This window comes from Triturus cristatus, chromosome 9 (genome assembly GCF_964204655.1).
Source record: "Triturus cristatus chromosome 9, aTriCri1.1, whole genome shotgun sequence".
In the NCBI taxonomy this organism is placed as follows: domain Eukaryota; kingdom Metazoa; phylum Chordata; class Amphibia; order Caudata; family Salamandridae; genus Triturus; species Triturus cristatus.
Genome location: NC_140592.1, coordinates 714,612,825 through 714,633,014, shown reverse-complemented (window position 1 = coordinate 714,633,014; position 20,190 = coordinate 714,612,825). Strand labels below are relative to the sequence as shown.

Sequence of the window (20,190 nt, the reverse complement as noted above, 5' to 3'; positions counted from 1 at the left end):
TTCCTTCCAGCTTCAGAATGGTCTGGAATTGCCATGACCCAGCAGTAGCTCTAAACTGCTGCCAAGTGGCTGCAGCCACAACTTCCTCTGGACAGGACAATACCAAAATATCTTTGTGGCATTTGGATCAGTGCATGATGATGCAGCCAGTGAATCTTGCACTTCCATTCATGTGAAAGCCATAGTGGACTGGGAGGCCAAGTTGTTTCTGGCTAAGGCACGCAGGGATGTGGTTGAGCAATCTGTTTCACCTGGGAAAAGATTTCCAAAAACGTCTCCGCCCCATTCCCCCCCCCTCCCTCCCTCTCCCTCCCCCTCCCCCTCCTATTCCCCCCAAAAAGTGGGGCCCTTGGATCACCATAGGATGAGTAAGTCCTATTGGTCCTCGAATAAACATTCCCCCCTCCTGGTACCTTTTAGAATCTCAATGCTAATCTCTTCTTCATTGTCTAGACTTTGAAAAGAATGAGTCTGGACCTTCTCGGTCCATCTGCAACGCCAATCCGGTTGAAGCCTTGCATTTAGGATGGCAGTCACCCAAGAGGGAGCAAGCACCAGTTGACTTTGTGACTTTGGCGTGTCTTACACTGATGCTTCCTAATGGTGTGATGCTACAAGTTCTGATGTCAGCACCTAAAAAAGACTTCGAAGCTAGCCATAGTGATATCCCCTGTGTGTTCCGTGTCACCCTCAGCACGGTTTTTGCCCCTAATGGAGACTGTTGCTGCTTTCAACCATCGACATCCCTCCACAGAGCGAGGAAAAACGTAAGGCAAACTTTAAATATGTTCCCTTGGCAGAACCACTTAAGCTTCTAACTCCTTTACAATTAATATAATGACTTATTTTTGGACTAAAATATGATTAGCCGAGACTCTTCACCACAAGGGTACTTACCATGTGCATTTGACCATGTTTTAATGAGATTCCTCATTTGTGATTGTATAGGTTGAAGCAGTGAAGCTTGTGAATTGGCTGTGACCTCTGCAGAGGCGTCTAACATTTTGATCGAGAACTTACAGCCCTCTTTCTTATTGGCAGAGAGCTTGTGTCCATTAAAAAAAGACCAGTGGGAAACGGTCATGGCAACATGTCAACTCTTTTTGACCCCAGTAGTAATCATACAAATTTCAGGTTGTTATAGGCCTGCCCTGGGTGATCCCCATTTTTTTGTCCTTTTCCATCAATTAAAAGTTTAGTTGTCTTCCAATTACCCACTAATTGGGAGACCACTATATAGTTGGGTCTCCCAACTAATTCGCAAGGGCTGTGCCCTGTTTCTCCTGTCTCCCTTCAGACTGTCCTTCAACCAGGACGTGCCCTCCTGCACATGCCTCAGTTTTGAACTGAAGTCCTTGCTCTATTAAACAAAGAGGCTATTTGGCTTTTCAACTAGTTCTTTTGACAGGGCACGGTCAAGATACAACTGCAATCCATACCCAGCTAGCTTTTTGGGGGAACTCTGCCTCACTGTCTGCCACTGGCAGGATCGCCCTCACCAAAATGGTAATCCTCCCCCGGCTTCTCTACTACTTAACGGACCGGCCTCTCTATATTCCCCCCTCCTTCAGTAAATTTGAGAGAACCATTAGAAATGTCATTTGGGATACCTCCAGACACCAAGTAGCCACCCAAAAACTTTACCCACCCGCAGATCGGGGGGACCTTGCCGCCCCTAACTTTGGACTTTATTACCTAACCGCACAGTTATAACGGATTGCCAGAGGGCTGGCCTCTCCACAGCTTTCCGACAGGGCCACTCTACAGCCGCCCATGTCCCACCTCTCCATCTTACATTTGTTCCATTCCTGTGCGAAACCCACAGCCAGACTCCCTACTGCTCGCAGTAGCGCACAAGTGCTACCGTAGAAGCATATTCATCACCCACTCTACAATACCATATGATCCTGCTATCCATCTCCTGTGAACACCTAGTGGCCTGAAGATCACCACTGCGGCAGAATTACACAACTGGTGGACTGCTGACATACACGACTCTGGAGACCTCTCGAGAAGGTACCCTCATCCCATACACCAAGCTTGTCTTGGAGGAGGCACTCCATCCAGGTCGCTTTTTACTGCATCGTTCCCTTTTTGCAACCCTTTCGGCCCGCTAGGGCAGTCTATCCACAGAGCCTCCCATGCACCATACGATGCAATATTTACACATTATGGGCGACAGTGGCCACCTAACGTGGTGGTTCGCCGCCTCTCTCCGGCAACATACTGCGATCGCACTAGACTCCTTAAAGCTTCAGTGGGAAGAGCGCCCCTTCACTGACCCAGAATGGGCCGCTGCCCTGGAAAGCCACACTCTCATATCCCGCAATCAACGACTTCGCCAGATCCAATTCTTTATCTTATACAGAGCGTACCTTACCCCAGCAATGATTAACAAGTATTTTCACTGCATGGACTCTACTTGTCCCAGATGTCAATTGATTCATGCAGACTTCTTACTCCTGCTCTGGCACTGCCCCACTTTCGCTGGATACTGTCCAGCTGAGGCAGACACCCTTGCTCCCTGCACTGAATACAACGTCCCTTTAGGTGGGAAGTATATATTCTGCATCTGCTCCTTAGTGGCAAAAGATATAAGGTCACTTCCTGCTTTCTAGATCTGGGCATGGCAACTGCTAAACGATGAATTACTAAGAGGTGAAAATCTCCTGCAGCCCCCTACATTGTAGCATGGCGTCGCTCTTTATTGACATGGGTGAAAGCGTAGAACATTGCCCTCCATAGGGAAGACTTACTGGGCCTCTGCAGCCTCCCACGTACCGCCAGCTGGAACGCTATTCTGCCGGACCTGCAGAGTAACGACGACACAGATTCAGTATATTCTCCCACAGAATGGGACTTGTCCGTTGTGGAGCCATGAATAGGAACATCCTTCCATCCCTACATAGTCGGGGAAATACCCCTGTAGATCTCTTCCTTAACCAGTCAGCGAACACATTTATGTATGTGACACTTCCTCGCCTTAGCAACAAAATATAGGCAGTGCGCATGCGGAGAGGTATTGGGCGGGGACAACACGGCAACATACCACTAACAGTTACTCTCCCTTTTTTTCTATTTACTTTGTCCCTGTTTTGATTATGCCTAACTCCCCCTGTTTAATTTCTGATCTGTGTTTTAAGATGCTCTTGCATTGTATGAATTGACATGTATTGCACGGTGGTACTTCTACCATAGCTGGTGTCCGCACCTGGTTCTTGTGAATGTCGACTTTGCTTACCCACCATATCATTATGTATGGTCTTGCTGATTCCGACCACCCCACTCACCTGGGGCTACTCCTATTGTTCTACTGTGCACACCTCTGTTATCTCTCGCTGTAGACACTTCTGTTATCTCGCTCTGTTTCACGTGAAAAAGAAAACCTAATAAACAGATTTAAGAAAAAAAAACGGTACGGTCAAGATTCCATCGCTAAGCCCCTTCATAGAAATAGTTCTAGATGCGACCGAATGAAGGAGTTTCCTCCTCAGACTATTGCTGATTTCTAGGAGATAATTCTTTTTAATGCTTTGTGCATTCTATTGGTGCCTCATGCCAGAGGGCGGATAAGTGCCCTTCTATGGATCTGAGATCCCAGTGGATTGTGCTTAAAGGGTCATCTCATGGTTGAGGTGCAGATCCTCCACTCTGTTCATACGACTGCACAGGTGGATGGATCACTCCAACCTTTTGGTGGGCAGGGCTTTCAGCCGTCCAGAGACTGAGGCTACCGTTGTCACAGATTCCTCCTTGCAGGGCTGCGGTGCCCATCTGGGCAACATGACCAACACCTTTAAGATTGTCAGTCAATGCTACCACCATCCATTAACAATAGACAGATTAATTTGGCATAAAGGTTGTTGCTTAAGCAGTAATTTAGCTGTGAAAGTGGGAATAGCTTAGGGAATATTCAGTTGTTGCTCACCTGGCAGAATTACTCGGTGTGAAGGCAGATTCTGCATTGCCTCTCACTAGACAACCAAAAGTGGGAGATGTACCCTGAAGTGTCAGAGGTGACCTTCTCCAGATAGAGGTTTCCCTTAGAGAATCTCATTGCAATTGCTGAGAATAGGAAGTGTCCTCCATTTTGTACCATGCACTTTCTCCAAATAAATCATGGAGATGCCTTTGGGTTAGTTGGACCTAGCCCTTTCTGCAGTGTCACCCTAGATGTTCGCCTTCCTCTGCGGAACCAGTTTTGGTTTGCTTTTAGGACTCTGTGCATGCTTTCCCTGTTAACCAGTGGTAAAATGCTTGTGCTCCCCCTTGAAAACATAGCAAAATTGGCCTACACCTGATTGGTACATTAATTTACTTGTAAGTCCCTTGTATATAGTACTACACTTAAGATCTTCAAGTTGGAAAATGTCATACCCTGTTTTCATCCACCTTTCCTAGTTTTCTACCCAAATAACTTGTTTCTTTGCACCTGTATAAGTTTTCCCAGAGTGCTTTCTGCATTGTATATGACCAAGTCTATTATATTTCCTTCCTTCACATACAATCAAGAAAGAGTACAAACTGCACAAACCGAACCAAAAGTGTGCAGCGTCTTACTATATCAATCACAGATGTCATGAACGAGTGAATGATCAGCTCTTTGTGGGCTTCAACAGTGCTAAAAAGGGCAAGGTGGTATTCAAGCGCACATTGTTGCTTCGGGTCATCCTTTGCATCAGGATTTTCTACACTCTGGTCAAAAAAGAGCCTCTGGAGGGCATTTGTGCCCACCCGTTTCACTAGAACCATGCCTTCCTCAGCGGCTCGCTGAACAGGCATCCTGAGTTCAGACATGCCAAGCTGCTACACTGTTATCGTTGCATACTTTTGCCCACTAATGCTACCTCACATCTCAGGCACGCAGTGACACATACTTTGCCTGAGCTGTGTTGCATGATGTCTGTGAGAAAGTGCCCCTTTTGCATGGTTAGCCCCCACTTTTTGCCTGGTTTTGTTTTGGTTTCAAATGTAGTGCACAGGGTCCCTGCAAGCCAGATGCCCTGTGAGTGCTCCCTCACTAAAACAAATTCCCAATTGGTACTTCTGCCCCTTGTAAGTCCTTAGTAACTGGTACCCTGGGTACCTAGCGCCTGAGAGCTGAGGAGGACTCTGGGGACCCCCTCCTCACTGGAACCATGCCACTGCCCTTGCAGCCTGCATGCCCCTGTGAAGAAGAAAATGATAAAGTCGACATAGCAATCTGTCTGGGTTCCAGGCCAGCTAATACTGTCTGGCAGCATAGGTACGTCCCCTCTCTAGCAGGCCTCACAGGACTAAGGCAGGGTGCACTATACTACAGATGAGAGCATATAGGCATGAGCAGATATGCCCCTACAATATTGGGCTCCATTTCCCATTATTGTAAGTACCAGTGAAGCCATAGAGAGTACATGGGCCAGGAGCTCGAGTTCTACAGCACCATGATGGCTTCACTGAATATAGGAGTGTTTGGTACCAAACTACTCCTTTCAATAAATCCACACTGGTCCAGTGTTGGAATTATTGTGCCAGGTTGCTGGAGGGTACCTCAGAGGTGCCCCCTGAATCCCTACCAACCGTGGTGCAGTCTCTGACGGGCTCTAGGCAGCCATCCAGCACCAGACATGTTTCTGGACCCTTGGGGGGGAGAGCCCCAGCTTTCTGGGACCAGAAAGAATGAACATCCTGGGCAGAGGTCTCATGCCTCCTCCCCCAGGATGGGCCAGTGCTCGAAGAGGGGAGCTTCAAAGGCCTGCTGGCTTTGTAATGCAACCCCCAGCCTCTGCTGCTAGCAGCAGATGGCAGCCCCTGGTTTACACCCCCACTTCAGGTGGTAAAACTGGCAGGAAGATTAAAAAATATAGGAGGCGAGCTCACCTCTGCCAAGCCCACGCTTAAGGTGAGGGAAGCGATGTGAAGCACACTTTTCAGTCCCTGCCATCTTGAGGATTGGGGGACCCCTCCAATCAGGGCTGGGTCTATTGGTCTATGTCCCCTCCCTCAGGAGGGTGGCATTATAGAGGGTGTACTCACCGCAGGTGAGGTGCCCATTGGCCCTACCTGCTACCCCCCTAAAACTCCTCCTAAATTTAGTATTTAGGTAACTTCCCCCAGACCTGCACCCCAGATCTGCGAGGACCTAAGAAGGAAGAAAACACTCTGCAGCACAAGACAACTGCCTTGGCCCCAGCCCTACCGGCCTGTCTCCAGCTTCGACAAAACCTGCGAACTGTCTTGCAACAATGACCTCCAAAACCGCTGGGAGGACAGTTGCCTTTAATAAAGAATCCAATCTCCTAAGGACAGCGCACCTGTCCAGAAGAAACTGACTCCAAATACTTCAGATCCAGGCGGATCTGCGATCCTAGCCCACTCTGTATCAGACGCCCACGGTCAGAGTGAGTTGCTCACCTGTGCAGTGAAGTCTCCCCAACAAACCGGACTCGTGTCCAGCGTTGGTTGATCTCTCCTTCTCTCCACAACGGCGCCTGCAGTGTGAATCCAGAGGCTCACTGCAACCGGATCCAGTGAGAAGATTCAGACGTCCAGAGGCATCCCTGCACCCGAAGCCCCTGGACCTTGGTGAGCTGAACCGACTATGCCCCTAAGACCCCCTACATCCCAACTTACCTCTGCTGTCATTGGTCTTCCTCCTGCAACCTTCGCTGCCACTCCTGCAGCCTCTTTGCTGTTGGGAAAATCCTCATTGAAAAGCACTTGGTGCCGGCTGCCAAATTTGCACCCCGGCGCCACCGTGCAGCTGATGTTGTATGCTTGGTGCTGCTTTGACCCCCTGTGCTTGTGCTAACCCCCAAAACATGGCCCCTGCAATTAGTTTACTTACCTGCAAGCAGTGTGGCTCCAGGCACCCCTTGTCTCCATTGGAAAGCATTGGGTTGAGCTCGGATTTCGACCTTTGCACCCAGCTACCCCTATGCCACTGGTTGTGCAGTTTTGGTACCTACCTGACCCTTAGCCCTTGCTGACTTTTGGCTCCAAAGACTGAGATTGTAAGTTCAGTGCTCACCTGTTCACCCGCAATATTGTTTTCCCCATAGGATAACATTGGACATTCTGAAAAAGGTTGAGTGTTGATTTTTGAAAGTCAAAAGTATTTTGAACTAAAAACGTACTTGTCTTATTACGAAGACCTGAGTCTTAAAACAAAGTATAATTTTATAAAATTGGTCTGGATCTCCTTCTTGAGTCGTGTTTCCTTTACTGATCATGTGTGTGCAATAAATATTACACTTCTCTGTGTTAGACCTGAGGCTGCTTGCCTCACAACTACTACTAGAGCACTTTTGGGTTTTATATTGACCCCTGTGCACTTTTGGGGAACACCTGGACTCTGTGCACGGTATTACCACCTGGTGGCGAGATCATAAACCTAGCCAGATTCCTACAATGTCCTTTGTTCCCGAAGATTACTCACCTTATGAATGGGTCCCAGAGAGATATTGCTTTGGGACCCATTCATAAGATGAGTAATCTTCGGGAAGATGTAGCCATCAGAGGAAAGAGTTACTTACCTTCGGTAGCAGTATTTTTAAGGCATGTGTGCTGTAGATACACTGCTTTGCATACTCCTGCCATCTAGTGTTGGGTCCGGATGTTTGCAAGTTGTTTTTCTTTGAAGATTCTTTTCCCAGTCACGAGGTAAGGTGACTCCTCCTTTCGGTAATAGTGTGCTTGGGCATCGACTCGATTGTTGGATTGTTTTCTTTCCGCCATCTGTTTCGGACGTGTATTGCTGCGCTTTGGTTTGAAACCATCCTTCGGGTTCCTCTCGGTGCGTAATCGATGGTACCCTCTACGGTATTATCGTACGAGTTTCCCTACTCTCCACGTATCCATTCATTCGGGAAAGTCCATCTTCGGTCGAAAACATTACGGGCGGCCTTTGGGCCTAGCTGCCTCAGTCTAGCCTTCTGTCGATGGAACGGACTGCGGTTCAATTCTGTCCTCGTTGCTTCTCAAGTACCCATGCACCGACATACATAAAGTCTGCAACTTGTGCCTCTCACAGGAGCGCAAGGAAAAAATTGTGAGGCTTGTCTGGTCGTTCCATTCGGAGAAGACGCTTCGTGATCATCTGGCTCGACGGCTAGAAATGCAGCACCAAAGCATCCAACATACTCCGGATATCTTCAGGGAAAAATCCGAACAGTAAGAGGTTGAAGCTACAGCAACAGAAAAAGGAGTATTCTCTGTCCCAAAATTGGATTCTGAGCTGGAAATCAAGTTGGAGTCCAAGGACGTTCCACCTGGACAGGGTGCCGTGAGTACTAAAGCCCCTTTACCCCATAAACTCTCTTCAGGACCACCTCTGCCTTCGGGCCTTGGTTGGCACCAAGACAATATTTACGTCGCCCTGTCCTCAGGCCCAGCACCGAAACGCAGTCAAGCCTTCGGCTGGGGATCGAGTCAAAACAGATCATCTTCGGATCGGAAACCTTCGCTTTGAAACACAAGGCTGGTTCGGAACCGAAACCTTCCGCTTCCAGGCACATGAAGGACAAGTCCAGTTTGGCTCTGAAATCAAAATAAGACCTCCAAAACCCCCGGAACCAATCCTGGATGTTATAAAAGAAAGATTGGCCCCTAAGCAGAAGAAGCTATACATCAATCCAGATACTGGACACAATTAAGCTAAAACCCCTTTCAAAAGGAAAATCAGTTCAGAGGACACTGGTTATAAGATTCCTCTCAAGAAGAAGAAAGACATGGCTACAAGTCCTTTTCACCCTACTTTGCCATCCCCTCCACCTCCACCATCTTCACCATTACTACTGTCAGGCTCAGATCCACTACGCATAACACCTCAGGGTTCTCCTCATACACAGGCTGATTTAGGAGGAGATGATGATGACAATGGCATTTACCAGCAGATTATTCACCCATAGATAATCATCCAGATTTATACTCTGCAAAGCCATCACATCCAGAGGATAATGTAGCTTATCAAGAGCGGATTTCAAGGGCAGCAGCTTATCATGGAGTTAAATTACATAAGAGTCTTTGGATGAAGATCTTTTATTTGTGACACTAAGGTCTTCACATAGGACTAGTCCGAGTCTACTTATGTTAAAAGGCATGATAAGACTTGCATATGAAATCTTTAAGGACCCTGTTCGTGCCCGCATTTTAACACCTAGGGTTGACAACAAATACAAGCCCTCCACCATCTGATTCTATTTTTATTAAAGGACGGCTACCTCTAGACTCACTAGCAGTCCCTAATGCTCGTAAGAGAACAAACTAACAGACCTCTACAGATGCACCTCCCACAGACAAAGTCTAAATTGATCGACTCATCCGGTAAAAGGGTAGCCACTCAAGCCGCTAACCACTGGTGTATTGCCAACACGCAGGGCCTACTAGCTAGGTATGACCGGACCCACCGGGACGAGATGCAAGGTCTACTTCAATACCTCCCAGAAGAGCACAAACCGAAAGCACAAGAGTTAACTCAAGAAGGCAAACTCGTATCTAATTCTTCCTTTAGATGTGCTTTGGATGCTGCGGACACAGCAGCGAGGGGAGTTGCCACCAACTTTCTCCTACATCGAGATGCTTGGCTTGGAATTTCATATTTTAAACCTGAAGTCAGGCAGTCTATTTTAAATACCCCTTTTGACATGCAACATTTTTTCTGACCTCAAGTAGATGAGGCCTTAGAAATGACGAAGAAAGACAGACGTGGCGAAATCTATGGGGCGCTTCAGTCCCCATCAAAGAGAGGCTCCTTTCTCCGCTCATTTTATACGGGAGGGTCCAAAAGTAATCCTCAGACCCGATTGCTTCCTCATAGAAATCAAATACACAGCCCTCTCCCTCTAGAGGCTTCTATAGATGAGGGTACAGAGGAAACAATTTCAAGGGTAGGTGTAACTCCCCTTCCCCCAATAAACAGTGACTAGCCTACACTTCCCTGATCATTTAACACCTGTATTGGGAAGACTTCAACAATTTCTCCCCATTTGACAATCCAGAACATCAGACAAATGGTTACCAGACATTATGTGACATGGTTATTGCCTGGTGCTCACCAGCAATCCTCTTAATATTCCACCTCACACTCACAAACCCGTGTCAGAGCACCTGCAGCTCCTCAAACAAGACGTACAGGCTCTTTTAACAAAACAAGCCATAGAACCAGTTCCATTACAGCTCTAAGGTTCAGGGGTTTACTCTCTCTACTTTTTTAATCCCCAAAAAGGATCGCTCCTGAAGACCAATTTTGGACCGAAGGACGTTAAATCTGTACGTACTGTCGGAACATTTCCACATGGTTAAGCTTCAACAAGTGCTTCCTACAGCAAGGCGATTTTATGTCCACTCTGGACTTAAGACGCATACTTTCACATTCCGGCTCACCCAGCACATCGCAAATATCTCAGATTTATGATAGCAGGAAAACACTATCAGTTCAAAATACTCCCATGCGGAGTAACTACTGCTCACAGAGTTTTCACAAAATGTCTAGCAGTGTTGGCAGCACATCTCCGAAGACCACAAATTCATGTATTCCCATACTTAGATGACTGGCTCATCAAAGCCAGCACACACAAAGTGTTTACAACACACTCCGACTACATTAGACCTACTCTGCCAATTGGGTTTCACGGTCAATGCGCAAACGTCTCATCTTCAGCCTTCACAAATGCAGTCCTATTTGGGAGTGACTCTAAACACTTGCAATGCTCTAGCCTTTCCCAGTGCAACCAGAATTTGAAATATTCAAACTCTGCTACTACTGTTTTAGAACAATCAATACTTTCAGTCCGGAATTTCATGCAACTCTTAGGAATGATGGCACTATTGCATTGCAATAGTGCCTCATGTAAGTTACACATGCGTCCTCTACAAGAATGCTTAGCACGTCAGTGGACCCAGCCTCAGGGTCAAGTAACTGATTTAGTGTTGGTAGACAGCCGCACCCATCGCTCTCTGCAGTGGTGGAACACAAAAAATTTATCAAAAGGGCGGCCCTTCATCGACCCTGTTCCACAGATTGTGCTAACAGCAGACTTATCTCTCACAGGTTGAGGTGCCCATCTCCACAATTTGACAATTCAGGGTCTATGGGACGACAAGTACTAAAGTCTTCAAATCAACTATCTAGAGCAGAGCTTTCCAAACTCTGTGTCGCGACACAGTACTGTGTCGCCTGCCGTGCTTGGGTGTGTCGCGCAACGATGAAGAGACGAGCTCTATTCTTTCTTTCTAGGACCTACAGTGACGTAAGTGCGTGACGGACCTGTTTATTCAGGAGTAAGCATCGTCATCCGTCTAATCTGTGATCCTCTGTTTTAAGGGCCGTTAGTGTTTCCTTTCCGAACACTGTCTCTGCGAGGACCAGAGGTCAAAGTGAGCAGGATCGGCAGGGCACGGCGTGCCCGTACTTTAATTTCATAGAATCCGTTCCCCAAATTTCTGTTTTTTAAACATGCCTCCCCGACTCGAGAAATCACCACGGCCGATAGTTAAGGATGGGCTTTGGGGACAGGCAGAATGGGCAGAGAAGACAAGGAAAGTGTCCCGTTCTCCTGCTGCTGGCAGCTGCACGCACCCCCCTCTCTTTGTTCCCCCTCTTCCCTCTCCTTCTGTCTCACGCCTCCTCATTTGGTGAAAATCGAGACTTCAAGAAACAGGTATTACCTACTCTTTGCACCTTTCGTTTATTTGCTCCCCTGTGAAATGGATCCTAAAAAGAAAAAGACTTTTGCTGGAAACGTCGTATTTCTGAAATTGTTCAGTTTTTAAGTGCAGCCTCGGGGTGGGGAGAAATAAAACATTCAAAATATGAATAACTAACTCAATCAAGACAGAGTGGTTGTAAGGTGGCCAGATTGATTTATTCACACATTAGCGCCACTTTACAGTGTTTGCCAGTGAAGCGCTACTTTTGTTTTCTCGTCTCTCTTTGAAAAGCATTGCTTTCCTGGGTGGGAATGTGCACTATTGGAGGTACTGAAATACCAGATTTATGGGTGAACTAGAAAACAAAATGTGTACAGCGGCTATGTGTACACGAATGAGGGGCCATATTATCAAGTAACGGCGATAACATTATCGCCGCTTTAGCAGCAGGAAACTGCTGCTAAACCGGCGATAATGGGCTTGATAATATGCCCTCGAGAATTCCCATATAAGCCCAGGTTCTGGTGTGAATCTGGGCCTCTATGGGAATTCACAAGGGCATATTATCAAGCTCATTATCGCCACTTTAGCGGCAGTTTCCTGCCACTAAAGCGGCGATAATGTTATCACTTCACTTCACTTTGATGCTTTATTTTGGTCGATGACCATAAAAGCACAGATAAAATATATACATACAGATAAAATACATAAATAATTCAGCACATAAGATAAAAAGTTATTAAACAGAAGTTATCAAAGTAGCAGTAAAAAACAGTTAAACTTCATCAATATTAAGAACAATTGATTGATCAATTTATCAGGGCAGACCTTCTTCGCCACATACCATATAAAAAGCGAGAAACAGAGAACACAATTGGGGGGGGGGGGGGGGGGGGGAAGTGTCATAGCGTAGAATCCTGCAGGCTTGGGCACACTGTTTTAGACCCAGATTTCTGCACAATGGTACAAGCCAGGCTCTGCGTATTTCGTTGTAGGCGGTACAAAAAAAATAGAACATGAGCAAGGTCTTCTTTGGCTTTATTACAGACAGGGCAAACCCCCTCACCTCTTCCGGTCCACTTACAAGTCAATTCCCCAATCGGAAGGCAACCATACCTTAATTGAATATATAATTTCTTTGCCCTGGGGGGCTGGATCAAGTCTAGGAACTCCTCCCTGCTAGGTATCAATTTTATTTGCAGGAATTCCGTGGTCAGCCTACCCATAGATGATAGGCGGTATAGCTGATCCAACTTATACTTTCTGAATAGAGCTAGTAACTCCGTTCTCGTTACCGCTGTGCAACTTTCCTCAGGAGTCTCCCATAATTGGGGAAGACCTATCTGATATAATACAGCCTTAATATGAGATAGCCAAGGTATATTTTTACTCTTCAGCTGGTCCCAGATTGCTGAGAACTCGGCTCTATAATCATCGAGCTCTGGTACTGTCCACAACCTTCTCCAATACAGGAGGGGTCTACTCGACAGGAGTTCGGAAATAGGCTCTAGGTCTAGATCTAGTCTCAGAGGTATCAACGGGGTGCTCTGGGGGAGCCCTATCAAGTTTCTAATAAATGTGTGTTCGACCTTGGAAAGGGTCAATACACGGGTATGACCCCAGAGCTCTGCACCGTACGTTGCAGCGGGTCTAGCTTGGGCTTTATATATTTCGAGGCCAGGGGAGACTGGTTTGGATAGCGTTTTCCTTTGGAATTTGTTTATACCCCCCGCTATCTGTGCGAGCCTCAGGGCGGATTTAACCACCTGTGGGCCCCATCCAAAGTCTTCAGTGAGGGTAACATCCAGGTAAACAAAAGTACCAACCCTTTCTAATGGGATGCCATTTAGGACTGGGCAGGGGCAGGTGCGCTTCGGGGGGCCGAAGATCATAAACTTTATCTTTTCTAAATTGATCTCAAGCCCCCGCGAAGCGCAGAATGTTACAAAGCCGTCCAATACCCTCTGGATGCCTGTGGAGGTTCGAGACAGCAGTAGGGTGTCATCTGCGAACATCAAGGCAGGCACCCGTCCAGATGACAGCCCAGGGACATCGCTATTCTTGACATTATCTAGCTCACCCACCAAACCGTTGATATAGAGGCTAAAAAGCGTAGGAGCCAGGGCGCAGCCCTGGCGTACTCCTCTAGTAACGGGGAAGCGGTCCGAAAGTTCTCAGTTTTTCCCACAGCGTACCTGGGCGTAATTCCCTTTGTGAAAATACTTCAAAACATCTAGTAAATAGGGCGGGAGGTTTAAATCTTCCAGGACCCTCCATAGACTCTCTCTAGGCACGAGGTCAAAAGCAGCCCGTAAGTCTACAAAAACCAAGTAAAGGCTACCGCCCCCCAAAGTTACGATCTTCCAGAACAGGACCTGTAATCTAAAAAGCTGGTCCAGAGTCGAGATCCCAGCTCTAACCCCTGCCTGAAAGCTACTTCATATCTTATTCTCCTCCGCCCACCCAAGTATTCTATCTAGTATAATCCGGCCCATAAGTTTCTGTGTAGTATCCAGGAGACTTATTGGCCTATAATTCGAGGGAACTAAGGGGCAGCCTTTCTTATAGATAGGAACAATTTCAGCCCCGGCCCAGGTGTCTGGTAGATTTGCTCCTAACAGAACTGCATTAAATAATACAGCTAAGTAGGGTCCCCAGATTTTAGGTTGAGAACGAAAAAGATCACCTGGCACTTTGTCGAGTCCTGGAGCTTTGTTAGGGGGCTGTCTAGCAATTGCGGATTCTACTTCCTTAATTGAGATACTCTCAACACTTTCGGAGTTCATCCGCATCCCGGTGCCTAGGTGGCCAAGCTGGTCGCCATAGTCTGGAAACTCCTGCGGACAATACTCGTGTGAGGGATCTAGATCCGATGGGGCACAGAATTGATCATCTAATTGCATTGCCAAAGCCCCATTCGGTCGCTCCACAACTGCGACCGGAGGGGAAGAGTACAGTGTGGCAAAGTGCATTTCCCACACTGAGGGAGCGATATTTGGCAGAAAAGATTCCCCGCTACCTCCTATAGTGGTGTTCACTAATGCCCAGAAAAGTTTAGCGTCTTTTGTCACTAAGGCATCCCTCAACGTTTCCCACCTCTCTTCTTCCCATTCCGACCTGCTCCTGGACAGTTCCTTCTTATATGCTTGTCTAGCATCTCGGATATTAGATTTATTTTTTAATTTGATTGCTGTAAGAAGGTTCTTTTTTAATTTTCTACAGACACTGTTAAACCAAGGATAAGCTTTAGGCACATACCTCTTTGCTCTGGCTATTGGATAAAAGACATCTCCCAGTTCCGTCACCAGCTGTTTGTGTATTTCCACTGCCTGTGTAGGCCCTGTTTCGGCAGCCATCTGGGTTATCAAGGGTATCGCTGTTTGATAAATTTTTGCGAGTTGTAAAGGTGACATTGCCAAGTGGGGCCCATTTCACCCTTCTACGGTTGTTAGATAATACAAGGGGAGAAATTGCCACAGTTGGTTTAGTCTCAGGGTTCTTTAGTCCAAAAGACCCTGGCTTCAAAGTTAAAATCAAAGCGTTATGGTCACTATCCTGCCTTTTTTCAACCTTGAAGTCCTCCAACTTGTCCCAATTTTTAGCTTCTATCATTACATAGTCAATTATAGAGACCCTATCTGTCCGATTGAACGTCTCTACTGCTGGGCGGTCAGAGTCCGTTCTCCCATTGCATGCCCGCAAGGACGTTGCGAGGGAGAGGGATTTTACTTGTAACACCAGAGGTGTCCAAGCTCTGACTGGGGAGATATCGGGATCTGGAATGCGCCATAGCGCATCTACCTCGTCCTGTTCACACAGATCCACCCCACCCAGTGGTTCGAACTGACAGTTAAAGTCCCCACCAAGAAGTATAGAGATACAAGGATCTAGCCCTGAGATAAATAGTGCCAACTCACTCAGTGTGGCTGATTCTTTGCCATTTCTAATTGGTCTCGAATAGACGTTAATTAATGCTACTGGGGGATTATCTGGAGGTTTCAATAAAACACATTGGAGATCCAGAGATTTTGTTGGTATTTGCACAGCCTGAATTCCCAAGTGTGTAGCTATCCATATCGATAATCCACCAGAGGGGCGGCCTTTACCTGTGGATGTTGCAAAAATATTGTAGGTAGCAAAAGTCGAACTACTGCTGTCCTCCAATGCCCAGGTCTCTTGCATTAGGCAAATATCAAATTTAGCCATAAATGCAACCCAATCTGGGGTATCTAACTTATTTTTTAGGCCAGCTATATTCCATGAAACCAATTTTATACAACCTTGTATCAAATCATCAGAACTTTCAGCGGCCAAGCTACTTATATTAATTTCCCTACCCACAGGTGTCTGGTCAATTTGTGAGTTGCTTGCAAGATCTACTAACGGTATTTCTTCCTCTGAAGCCCTTGCCCGGCTAGGGTCTTTACTAATGACTTGTTGGTCTAGTTTTACGCCTAAGCTAAGTCAGTCTATCTCTTCCAAAACGCTGAATCTATTCCAATGTGGTTGTATCGGAAAGAGGGGAGTGCGAATGGACCAGCCTTCTCTATATATTCCTCTATTTTCCGGGTTACAGGATGGAAGGTAATGCCCCCTGTTGGGGAACCTGGCTCTAGGGCAGTGTGGTTCAAAGCTAGGGGTAGGATAAAAATATGAGAGATGTAAAGCAGAAATTTGGGTATTTTGTCTGTAGGTGTCACTACTACATATATATTGTACAGCAGTGGTATCCCTGAAATTTAAAATTATTACATCCCCTGCCACAGTCTTTGGATTCCTCCCAATCCAGCCCACTCTTCTAGCCAGCAAAATTTCTCCTGAAATATCTCCTGGTAGGGGTCTGTTTACTGTGAGCCACTGGATACACTTATTTTTTAGCTCACCCTCATTTTCTCTTTTACCCTCACTTAAGGGTGGAACACCCACAAGTGCGACGACAAAAGGTTGGGCTTCGGGGGGTAGGTTTATTGTTGGCAACTGCTGGGGAGTAGTTTCTAATATCATATTCCCTTTCGTGGGCATGTTAGTGTTATTCCTCAGTTCACCTGCTTTTGCTTTGGTCAGAACTTTATCTGCTTTATTTGCCAAATTTTTTGTGAATTGACTATTCTTTTGCTGAGAACCAGTACTAGGGAGGTCTCGGGGTGGAATGGATGCAAGTATTTGGGTGTCTGACATTACTCCCATATTTACAGTCTGTGCAGGTGGGCTATGGGTCCCAACTACTGGGTTACAGGAGACTATGTTGTTGGGCTTCTGTAACAAACAGCACAGGAGTTCTTTGGGAGTTAGCTACCTCAATTTTCCCTCCGCCTCTGGTATTCAACATAGAAATCAGTTTATCAAGTTTTGATACCAGGGGCTTAAGTTGCATAATAATTGTCCGTTCCAGGGAAGTTTGTAAGTCCGAAACCATATTGGCAACCCAACATGGTATTCCTGGCGTAGATTCGTGTAGATTTTCAGATGGAGTGACCAGGTCATGATTTATAGGAGCATTTTTATTTGATTTAGTTGGGGCACTATTTTTCTTATTTCTCGGACAAGGCTTACATGTATCCACCCTTTTCTCTACAACCAGGGGAGAGGTCAGAGTAATAGATCTGCCATGAAGATCTTTAGAATTTTCTGTAGGCGCCTGACTACAGGGCAGATCTATGTAAGATGATGTCATATAGGAACTGACCTCCAACGCTTCAGTCATAGTGACTGAAGTGTCTCTTTCCTGTCTTGAGATGTATAATGATGGGGTAATAGAGAGCCATCTCTCAGTATTCTCGATAGAGTTAGCCACAACCCCAATGGTCTGCTGCAACATCTTGTCAATAGCAGTTAGCGTAGGTAATGGCTGGGGATCTGTAGCTAATGACTTGGTCTGTGACCGTGTAACAGGGGTTTGAGGTTTAACTTTCCTTCCCCGTTTCATCATTTCTTCAATTAGCAAATGGGGCGAGTAAAGTACAATATAGAGGTGAATCTAACACTATCAAACCGTAAATAAATTTATCCGTCCAAACAGTTGATAGTCTCTATTCCATCAATGGAGCGTCTTACACATCAATAGGTAGTTAACTTATCCAGATGCCAATGATAGTTGCGGTCCAGTTAAAAGCCAATATAGAGAACACCGTACTAACCCACAGTCAAGAACCGCAAGAGATGTGGCCCGGCCCGGCCTCTGTCGGCCCCGGACGGCCACAGACGGTCCCGCCCTTGTCCCGGGCTTCTCCCGGCGCTACCCGCGCGCGATCCCGTGACGCGGGAGCAGCGTCGTTGCTTTAAGCGCCTCCTGGCGCGCAATTAGGGCTCGCAATTAGGGCTCAGCTGTGTTTGGCTCGCTCGGGCTGCTGGGGCGTGCAGTCCCGTCTCCCCACCGCGACCGCGATAGGTGTTGACGCGGCGGCGGCGGCGGGAGACCGGGACAGCTTGGAGCAGCAAGGCTACGGGAGCAGGCAGCGGGGTCCGTGTCTCCAACCAAGGACAAGATGCCAGGTAAGTTCTGCGTATGGAAGAGTCCCACTCTGCCGAAGCAGCGTCGTTGCTTTAAGCGTCTCCTGGCGCGCAATTAGGGCTCAGCTGTGTTTGGCTCGCTCGGGCTGCTGGGGCGTGTAGTCCCGTCTACCCACCGCGACCGCGATAGGTGTTGACGCGGCGGCGGGAGACCGGGACAGCTTGGAGCGGCAAGGCTACGGGAGCAGGCAGCGGGGTCCGTGTCTCTAACCAAGGACAAGATGCCAGGTAAGTTCTGCGTATGGAAGAGTCCCACTCTGCCGAAGCAGCGTCGTTGCTTTAAGCGCCTCCTGGCGCGCAATTAGGGCTCAGCTGTGTTTGGCTCGCTCGGGCTGCTGGGGCGTGTAGTCCCGTCTACCCACCGCGACCGCGATAGGTGTTGACGCGGCGGCGGGAGACCGGGACAGCTTGGAGCGGCAAGGCTACGGGAGCAGGCAGCGGGGTCCGTGTCTCTAACCAAGGACAAGATGCCAGGTAAGTTCTGCGTATGGAAGAGTCCCACTCTGCCGAAGCAGCGTCGTTGCTTTAAGCGCCTCCTGGCGCGCAATTAGGGCTCAGCTGTGTTTGGCTCGCTCGGGCTGCTGGGGCGTGTAGTCCCGTCTCCCCACCGCGACCGCGATAGGTGTTGACGCGGCGGCGGGAGACCGGGACAGCTTGGAGCAGCAAGGCTACGGGAGTAGGCAGCGGGGTCCGTGTCTCCAACCAAGGACAAGATGCCAGGTAAGTTCTGCGTATGTTATCGCCGTTCCTTGATAATATGGACCGTGGTCTTTTGAAGCCATACTGCTTATGTTTTGTAAGGATATAAGCAATGAGCATTGAAACAGGTCACTTCTGGGCTTCAAATGCGCAGTCCAGTCCGCTCCCAATTCCCGGCGCTCGGTACGTTTTTCACACGAGTGGTAGCCCGGTGACAAGGAAGAATGGCGGGAAGTAGATGGTAAGATTGTGTCATCTGCTGCAGCTGCCTCAAAATGTGCCCAATTACATTTTTTACTTTGAACGAGGTCTGCATGCTGCCGTAAAAACAGAGAGGGGCCCTGCAGAACCTATGTAACCTGGGTCCTCCAAAAGCTTCTGAGATGGCCGATTTATTGTAGCGAAGTAAAAAAAACATTAAGACGGATATTGGAATACTAATTTGAAACCCATAGGAGCAAAGTTGAGAATCAGAAATGTATTAAAGCATTAAAGATAGTGGAAAAGTGTTATTTCAGCAGCCGCCTTCTTGAAACAGATGTATGGCTTATCATAACCTCACTTGAAACCTCTTTCCCTCCCAGCATGCACAGCCCCTTAAGTTTCAGAAAGAAAAACTAAGATCGCCATTTTCCTTCGGTTCCCCTACAGTTCCCCTTCCCCTAATTTTGGAACCTACTATTTTACAAATTGCATTTTAGCTAATCCTTCATAGGCTTTAAAAAGGAACTTCAGACGTACTTATTTTAGGAGTATCACATTTTGTATGCCCCGCGCCTAAAGCCCCTTCGGAGTACTATGGGCCTGAGTAAAGCAGGCAGTCAGACAACACTGACTGCACAAGAGCATTACGTGGCAGAATCAATGCAATTATGCATAGGGCGACAGTGGAGCAGTCAGTAAGCAGCCTGAAGTCTTTAACCAGCAGGACGTAATTACGAGGGTAAAGTAACACGTGGGACTTTACCAGACAGTACTTTACCAAGCAGGTATTTTTTCAATGTCATAATATTTATGCCATTAAAAAGGGGGCGGTTTAAGGGTTCAGGTGGTGGGACGAGTAAGGTTTCAGTGTCGTAAGGGTTATAAGGGCTGTTTAGGGTTCATGGGTGGATGAGGATAAGGGGTATTTAGGGGTTTTAAAGGGTTTAGGGATCGATAGGGGTATCCGACCTTCAGAAAGCTTTCTGCAAAGTAGTCTGTAATCATGTTTACATTTTAAACAAGCCACAGGTGGTAGCTCAGCGTTCTAGTGTTAAATGTTAATAATCTGCCTGCTGTACAACTGTCTGTTTTGTTTGCTCATTCTTCGAAACGCAGACAGGCAAAGGGCGGTCAGGTGTTATTTTTTTT

General features: G+C 47.2%; 1 protein-coding gene across 3 annotated transcripts in view; it reads left to right on the top strand.

The window, feature by feature from the left end:
* The window catches only part of DRAP1 (DR1 associated protein 1), a 463,081-nt gene that overhangs the window by 385,787 nt on the left and 57,104 nt on the right, over nt 1-20,190 (top strand). The window lies entirely within an intron of this gene.